This window comes from Phaethon lepturus, unplaced genomic scaffold (assembly GCF_000687285.1).
Source record: "Phaethon lepturus isolate BGI_N335 unplaced genomic scaffold, ASM68728v1 scaffold7393, whole genome shotgun sequence".
In the NCBI taxonomy this organism is placed as follows: domain Eukaryota; kingdom Metazoa; phylum Chordata; class Aves; order Phaethontiformes; family Phaethontidae; genus Phaethon; species Phaethon lepturus.
The window spans coordinates 23,823-32,647 of NW_010531449.1; positions in this window are offsets into that span (position 1 = coordinate 23,823).

The window sequence follows — 8,825 nt, forward strand, 5'->3', positions numbered from 1 at the left end:
TTGCTGATTGACCTCAGGTACCCAATATTAAGCCTTAGGCCTTAACTGCTGTTATAGTCATTGCCTGACAAATCTAACTCTTGAAGCAAACTCTTAATATTAAGAATATTATTACAATTTAGAAAGCTTAAAAAGAGTTACTGGTTTGTCCCTTTTTAATATGAATTGGGAATTTATTAGTTGGCCTTCTGGAAGAATGTCTTTGTTGGTACATTGTTATAACGCTCCTACAGCATCCAGTGATTTTTTTTTTTCATAGATTCGTGTGTACATCCATAGTGTTGTGAGCACTAAAGAAGCATCAGCCAAGATTTAGAAACAGGTTTAGTCTTTTGATTACATTGTGCATTTGTTTGTCAGAATCCTTCTTGTCAAGGGCAGGTGTTAGTTTGTCACATTGATGCTGAAAACGTGCCATGAAAATAATCTGTTACCAAAACCTCAACTTCAGAAGATTTCTCTGCTCTCTTTTAGTCATGGCTAAATGTTGGAGTTAAGTCTCAGGGACTGATATTTTTTTGTTCTTTGGTAGAAGTCTAGCCTTCCATTCCATCATCTAAAATATGGAAACTCGCATGGGGTTTTTTTTGTTGCCTAATAACTGTATTTTCTTTCCTCTAGTTCCTTAACTCATGCCATACATCTCATTTGTGGTGCACAGAAAACAAGAAATAGTTGAAAATTCTGTCCCACTGCTCTGCTATTTATAGCTACAACTGCATATTGTGTTTGTAATGCACCATCTAAATATATGGAATTATATAAATATCAACACCCTTGTAAAAGTTGCATGTCTCAAGAATATATGTGCAGAATAGAAGCAGTGATCATAAACATTTATATTTCCAAGGCAGATGATTCATTCTTCCCGTGATGGTCCCACAAGCCATCTCAATCTCACTGACTTGCTTATGGCTCTTACAGTTTTACTGCAATGAAAAGTCCAGCGAAGGACTCTTAAGCCATGGAGATCTGGCACTCGGACAGAACCTGACTTGGGAGTGGGGCGGTACCAGTGCTGTTGAAAGTGTGGGTAACAGGTGCAGGAAAAGAAATGGATGTTTTAGGACTGCTGCTAAATTGCACTTTAATCAACCCTTAACATGCTTCTGTCCCTGTTGAGTTGATGGCAGAGCTTTCTTTGACTGTACACCCCGACCTTGTGTTTAAAAACAAAACCGAACTTTAATCTGAATTCTTTATACTGTTGTCATTATGCAGTTAAGAATATTAAACTTTCACACAAAACCAAAAGCTTTGTCGGAAGAAAATCTTTTTAAAGTCTATTTTATGTAGGTAGGAAGAGGTAGATTTCTTTTGGGGGAGATCAGTACAAGTAAATCAGGAGTTTTAATGTAGGACTTACTGCATACATGCAGAATTGCTGTTGTTCTCCCAGTGAACCATTTCTGCCAACTCATATAGCAGACGCATAGAGATGTACACTGCAGTGATGTTAAAGTCTGAATTGCAGTCTTGGTCAACAAGTGGAAGGTCTCTGTCCCTTCTTCTCCCTCGCTTTTCTTCTGTTCTTCCAGGCCGTGTTCAGACTTTACGTACCCCTTCCTGCTATTCAGGAATGTGCTTTCTTAGTACTTTGGCTTCAGCCAGTATTGCATCCAGCTTTGGAGCCCTCAGAACAGGAAAGACATGGACCTGCTGGAGCAGGTCCAGAGGAAGAGGGCCACAAAAATGATCCGAGAGCTGGAACACCTCTCCTATGAAGACAGGCTGAGAGAGTTGGGATTTTTCAACCTGGAGAAGAGAAGGCTCCAGGGAGACCTTATTGCAGCCTTCCAGCACTTCCAGGGGGCTTATAAGAAAGACGAGGACAGACTTTTTAGCAGGGCCTGTTGCAATAGGACAAGGGGTAATTGTTTTAAACTAAGAGAGGGCAGGTTTAGACTAGATAGAAGGAAGAAATTTTTGGCAATGAGAGTGGTGAAACCCTGGCACAGGTTGCCCAGAGAGGTGGTAGATGCCCCATCCCTGGCAACATTCCAGGTCAGGTTGGATGGGGCTCTGAGCAACCTGATCTAGTTGAAGATGTCCCTGCTCATGGCAGGGGGGCTAGACTAGATGGCCTGTAAAGGTCTCTTACAACCCAAACTATTCTATAATTTGGATAGGAAAGCTTCCATAATGACCTCTTACGGTACTGTCAAATGCCTATAGGCTTCCCTGGTCCCTGCAACTTTCCTGCTCTGTGTTAAGAGGAGGGGGTTTTGTTTACTCCTTTCTAGTAAGATGCCTCTCTGTGTAAGAACAGCCTATTGCTTCTGACATGCTGCAGGAACCAGGATCTTGATTAAGCTTTGTGTAGCTTTTAACTTTCTCATTGTTTTGGTGTGCAGTGGTGGTTTTGTGTTGGATTTTTTTTTAAGTTTTTTTTCAGTGGTATTAGGGAAAAAAAAAAATCATACTTCTCAGGCTTTGTGACTCACTTTAGATAAAAATAATTCCAGTGACAACCTTCACACTTCTGAGATCTTATTTTTATCTTTCTTCTTTTATAACTTAGCTACTGAAAATGTAATTGTGGGTGTCTAGTTTAAATTCAGTACCCTTGGGCTTTGGTGTTTTTTTGTTTGTTTTAAATCCACTTCACCTACTAAGCTAGAGCAGTTGAGAGGGGAAAAAAAAAAATCAGACTTTACTCAGCTGTGGTGGTGCAGCTTAGGCAATCTAGGCTTTGCTGTGAACAAAGTTGCTTATGCTATGGCTCAGTTGCTCCTGAGACAAGGGTAAGGGAAACAAGTGGTATGTGTTTCTAATCAGTATGACTACTTGGTTGGTGAGGGCTTTTGCAACTTATTTTAAGTGTTGATGTTGCAGTCCTTGCATTGAGAGCACAGGAGATGGGGTGGTTCAGTTAGCCGTGCTCCGCAAGGGAGATGCTTGTCCCTGATCCTCTGTGTCAGCTCCTTACAACTATGTGTCCCTCTGCTTCCCCATGTTCCTGTAACTGCTGTTCCAAGTCACGCAGTGCAGTCGTTATTCAGAAATAACAGTCATACGGTCCTATGAGATCTTAGATGTTTAAAAGTGTTGAGGAACAAGTACAAACTCTTTGGGCAGGTTGTTCTGTCAAAGGCAGGAGTCTGGGCTGGAATATTGCATTCCCCAAGCTATCTAGATGTGACAATCTGGCATACCATGGACTGATGTCATCGTGAGGCCACTTTTGAATATATTTAAAAGCACAAGACAGTCAGAGAAAGTTCCTTAGGACTGGAAGAAAAGCAAATATCACTTTAGGAGGATCTGGGGACATACAAGCTCATCAGCTTCACCTTCATCCCTAGGAAGGTAGTGGAGCAGATGAGCCTGGAAACCATTTCCAGACATACTAAGGACAAGAAGGTGTTTGGGTTTAGTCATCATGGATTTGTGAAGGAGAAATATTTGATCAGCTGGATGATCTTCTGCAATGAGATTACTTGCTTGGTGGTTGAAGGGAGGGCAGTGGATGTTGCTTATTGTAGCTTTAGCAAGACCTTCAGCACTGTCTTGTGTAAAATCCTCATTGGTGAAGTATGGGCTAGATGAGTGGATGGTGAGGTGAGCACTAGCTGAAGTGCCAGGCTCAAAGAGTTGTGATTGGTCACCAGTAGGTTGAGGGAGGTGGTCCTTTCTCTCTGTTCAGCACTGGTGAGATGTATCTGGACCGCTGGGTCCAGCGCTGGTCTCCCCACTACGAGAGAGACACGGACACACTGGAGCAAGTCCTGTGCAGGGCCACAAAGATGATGAAGGGACTGGAGCATCTTTGATATGAGGAGAGGCTGAGAGCGCCTGGGGAAGAGAAGGCTCAGGGGGACCTTATCCATGTGGGTAGATACCTGATGGGGAAGTAAAGAAGACAGAGAGGTTGTGGCATCTCCATCCTTGAGGATATTGAGAACCTGACAGGACGCAACCCTGAGCAGCCTGCTGTGGCTGACCCTGCTGTGAGCAAGAGGTTGGGCTGGATGATCTCTGGAGGTGCCCACCAGCCTCAGCAGTGCTGGGAGTCCATAGGCTGAAGTGAATGCATTGCTCAAGTTGACTTCTTGGTGTAAGACAACTGCTTTGGAAGCTCTGCCCCTACTGAAATGGCAGAGACTGCAAACCACAGGCTGCCCACACAAGGCTGACAGGCTGCTTCAAGGATGGAAGAGAAGGTACCAGGGTCCAAACTCAGCGTCCATGACAACGGACGGGAATCCATGGCCTACATTTGTCCCTAGCCATCTGCCTTTGCGCAGCCTTGGACTTCAGCTCTGTGCATCAGTTTGCAGAAAGGGGTGCTAAAACCAATGCTTTAACTCTCCTTGCGATGCAATGTGCGATGGATGAATGAAAAATGCTACGTAAGTGTTGGGTTTTGCTGCTACTTGGTGAGGTGAAAAAGAGTTGTGCCAGTTTGGGTAATCACTGATATTGTCTGGGAGTGCTCAATACCTAAAAGAAACTCCTACTCTCCCTACTTTTCATTACTCTTCTGGCTTATGTTGTGTGACACTCTTCCTAAATTGTCCTGTAATTTCTAAATATACCCCTCAGGCGGTGGCTCTTTTTTGGTAAGACAGCTTTCTTGGCATGGTATAATTTTTCCATCTTTTTATTGTGTACGTAAAGGAAGTTTTAGAGACTCTGTATGGGCATGGGCTCTTGTATAAAAGCAATACCAGCTCAGTAAAATAAAGGTGTCATTGAGGAGTGTCTGACACATCAAAGCCTCGAAGTGGTCACAGGAGCAGTTGCTGTTTGGGTTGAGGGGAAATCCATTACAGATTTCAGATGAACATTTTCTTTCAGGTTAACTAACATCATCATGAAGACATTGATCTGGGTCTTTGTTGCGGAAATATGAGACAAGAAATTGGAACAAATGCAGTATGTAGTCAGAGGAAAACAGCAAATTTGTTTTCTCTTTTTGCTATTCATCACAGCAAGCCAGGTACCATGTTACATTAAACCTGCTTCCCCTTCTCCAGTCTCACCTGTGCCTGGCTCCCTGACAAACCAGCCAAGCCAAAAGGGTGTTCTATAATTGCCTGATTTCTATAATTAGGGGTACAGTTTTCTGCACTGTTACATGAATGCACAGGCAAACAGGATGGCTAAAAAGTGTCTCCTTCATTTTGTAGTAAAAAACAGTGCTTTACTTTCTAAACATGGGGTGATCTGCCTGAATTGTGAAAATGTAACCTTGGCTTTGGGGAGGCTGAAAGAAAATTGCCACCATCAGTATTTGTCTGTGCTGATCCACTGCTCTTGTGACCAGCGGGTGTCTGTTCAGACCAGGGTGCCTTTTAAACTCTGCTTCCTCGGCAAACCGTTGGGGTGAAATAACTAGATTTCCCATTGGATTGACTTACAGAATCACTAAGGTTGGAAAGGACCTTCAAGATCATTAAGTCCAACCATTAATCCAGCGCCACCATGTCCCCTAAACCATGTCCTGAAGCACCACATCCACACGTTTTTTGAACACTTCCAGAGATGGCGACTCCCCCACCTCCCTGGGCAGCCTGTTCCAATGCCTCACCACTCTCTCGATAAAGAAATTTTTTCCTAATATCCAATCTAAACCTCCCCTGGTGTAACTTGAGGCCATTTCCTCTCGTCGTATCGTTGGTTACTTGGGACAAGAGGCCAACACCCCCCTCACCACAACCCCCTTTCAGGTAGTTGTAGAGAGTGATAAGGTCTCCCCTCAGCCTCCTCTTCTCCAGACTGAACAACTCAAGTTCCCTCAGCTGCTCCTCATAAGTCTTTTGCTCCAGCCCCCTCACCAGCTTCGTTGCCCTTCTCTGGACACGCTCCAGCACCTCAATGTCCTTCTTGTAGTGAGGGGCCCAAAACTGAACACAGGATTCAAGGTACGGCCTCACCAGTGCTGAGTACAGGGACACGATCACTTCCCTACTCCTGCTACTCCACACTATTTCTGATACAGGCCAGGACGCTGGATGGATGGATCTGGGCAAGTGGGATTTTTTTTCAGTTCCAGAGACGGCCTGAAAAATCGCTAAGTATGCCGGTTTGTGATAATTTCAGAGGAGATTTCTTTGTAATATCTGACCAGAGTATAAAATTTTTGAGACATGGGTTTCAGATTGGTGAAACCTTTCTTTCAACTTGAGACGAAGGCATTTCGTTTCCATTTTCACAGAAGCGAGGAAGCCAGAGCAGATCCTCCTCAGCGTGGGTGAAGGTGACTCCCATGCCAGGCTCTTGGGAGCAGGGTGCTTGGAGCGACGCCCTTGGGGCGTGCGGGGATCGACAGAGAGACGCGGAGGTCCGTCCATATCCCCGGGGTAATCCCCTCCTGAGCAAGTGCTTTTGCTGACTCGCCTGCTAATTAAAGCTGACGGCTTCCTCCTCCTCCTCTGCCCGGGTTGGGGAGTCTGGACCACACTCTCTCGTTTGCTGGAGCTATTAAGTAAATTCAACCTGAATTTGAAAATAGCAGTGGGATTACTTAAACCACATTTCGCAGCAAGTTCGCTGGTGCTAAAACTCTTCATCCTGCTGTACTTAAACCTAAACCCTCTTCTTTATTTTTGTTAGGTCTCTTAGCCAAGAGATTTTGACTTCCGAGGGCAAGATGTCAGTATTGTACCAGGCAACATTGGAGGGAAGGTGATTGCATCATATAGTGACAAAATGTTATTGCAGCTTTCCAGAGTGGAGGCTGCTTCCCAAGCTTTCTATTAAAGCAAATTAATTCTGAATTTTGGCGCTTGGTTGTTTTTTTTTTTTTTTTTGGTGTTATCAGGTGATATTGTTGATAAAAATTTTCTCACAAGAGAGAACGAAATTTTTCTGCCCTTGCACCATGGAGAGAAAATACCAATAACACAGGAAAAAGATTCCTTTTTATTGCCCTTTGGTTTCATGGCCAGGAGCACGTTTTCCATCTCACTTTCGGATAAGCATTGCTGAAAACCTGATGTCTGTTAGCCCAGGACCTCCATCCACACACAGGAACTCATAGCTGCTGTCTGAGCTCCTGTGACACCCTCTGAGAAAATCCCAAGATGACCAGAATCAACACGTCTGGTGCTTTCCAAGGAAGAAGATGATGTGGAAGGAGCAGTGTTTCATTTCATGTATGTACTTATTTTTAAAGTGGATTTAAAAAATGCTTGGGCATTATATTTGGACATAGATATTGTTATAATAATGTAAATATCCAATCCTTATGAGATTAATACCTTCATATTGGTGGCCTTGGGGCCATGCCAGGCAGGTACCTCTGCCCTTTGCCAGTGGGAAGGCTCCCCACCTTTTGGCGTGGAAGGTATCTGGGGGACCCCCAGTCTAAGCATCTCGCTGGAGCCTCTGCTACGCCGTCAGATGCGGTGTAAGGAAAGCAGTAACGTGAAAAGCGATTCTTCTCTTTTCAAAACAACTGAACCATTGTCGTTGAAGTTAAAGGCTGTATGGAGCACAGGCTGTTCTTGGTGGAGGATTATGAGATTCAGTAGGGATTTAGGGATGGAAATGCAGGCAGGATTTCCTTTTAAAAACCCTGTGTTTAAGTAGCTGTTTCTACACTAAAAACTAAAAATCTCAGGCTGGTGGGCCACTTTCCGAATTTTTGGGGCGTTTTGGTTTGCCCTGCGGCGTTCCACCAGCAGTGGAATGTACTGGCGTGCCACGGCATGTGCTAGAAACGCTGCTCTGTAGTGGAGTTTCTTGCTGAGGGTGCTGCAATGATCTCCTTAGGTGAAATATCAAAGTATGCACAGATAAAAAGGTGGGGGCAAGTCACCTGTGGAGATAACGCAGGGTGCAGGTACCTGCCTCCCACCTCCCTGGCCCAAGGGGAGGGGAGCACTGGCTGGGCGCAGGCAGCTCGAGGTTTCGGTGCGAGCGCGGACGACGGTGCTCCATCCCGTTGAGCTAAGGAGGCCAAGACATCAGCCCACTGACATGTCTGGGTCGCGAGGCCAAGGCGACATCCCTGTGACCCAGTTTGAATTTACCACTTAATTCATCTTCTCCAGCGCTATAAATAATTCAGCCTGAGGCAGTTCGACGGTGATAAATAGGGCAATAAACCTTGCACTGCAGCGAAGGCTACAAAGAGAGCAGCACTTTTTAACTGGCTGCTGCGCAGTGACTAGGAAAAGCACAGAAAACTCACTCAAAGCACTGCACACAAACATCACCGAACACAAGTTGTTTGGTGGCTTTGAAGTTTCCTAGAGTGACCCAGCCCTTATCAAAGAACTGTGTTTCACATAACGTTGGAAGTTTGGAGCAGAAGATTACCTGTGATCCCAAAGTCTTTGCACAAACTAATTTAACCTGATAGGACCTCTGTGAAGGTCCTGTTTTATATCTGGTAGGGTCTCTCCTTGGTCTACTTCATTCATTCTGTCTCCATGAGAGCCTGGTAAAACCTGAAGGCTGTGGGTGGGGAGGTCTGTAGCTCTTGCCACCAAGCCTTGCGCTCACCACTGTGTAACACCCATCTCTCAATTAAAAGATGTTTTCTTTGCCCTTGACACCCAGCACTGTTAGTCAGGTGTCCTTACTGCCCAAGTGTGAGCTGAACACAGCCAATGGCAGTTGGCTTCGCAAGGTTGAACCAGGAGGCTGTCCCAGTGAGGGTTATTGGCTGTTTAAAAGTTGTCACCAACTGCCAGTCCTGCTCATGACCGATTGCCACCGACAGCCCTGGTCTCAAGGGAAATATGACCTGTGCTGTCCTCTGGGCTACCAAGCAAGGCAGGAGTGAGCTGCAGGAGGCTGGAAAGGGTAGCACATCCCTGGGATGCCATGTGAGCTCACGCATGTTTGAGCATGGAAAATAACCAGGCTGGGTT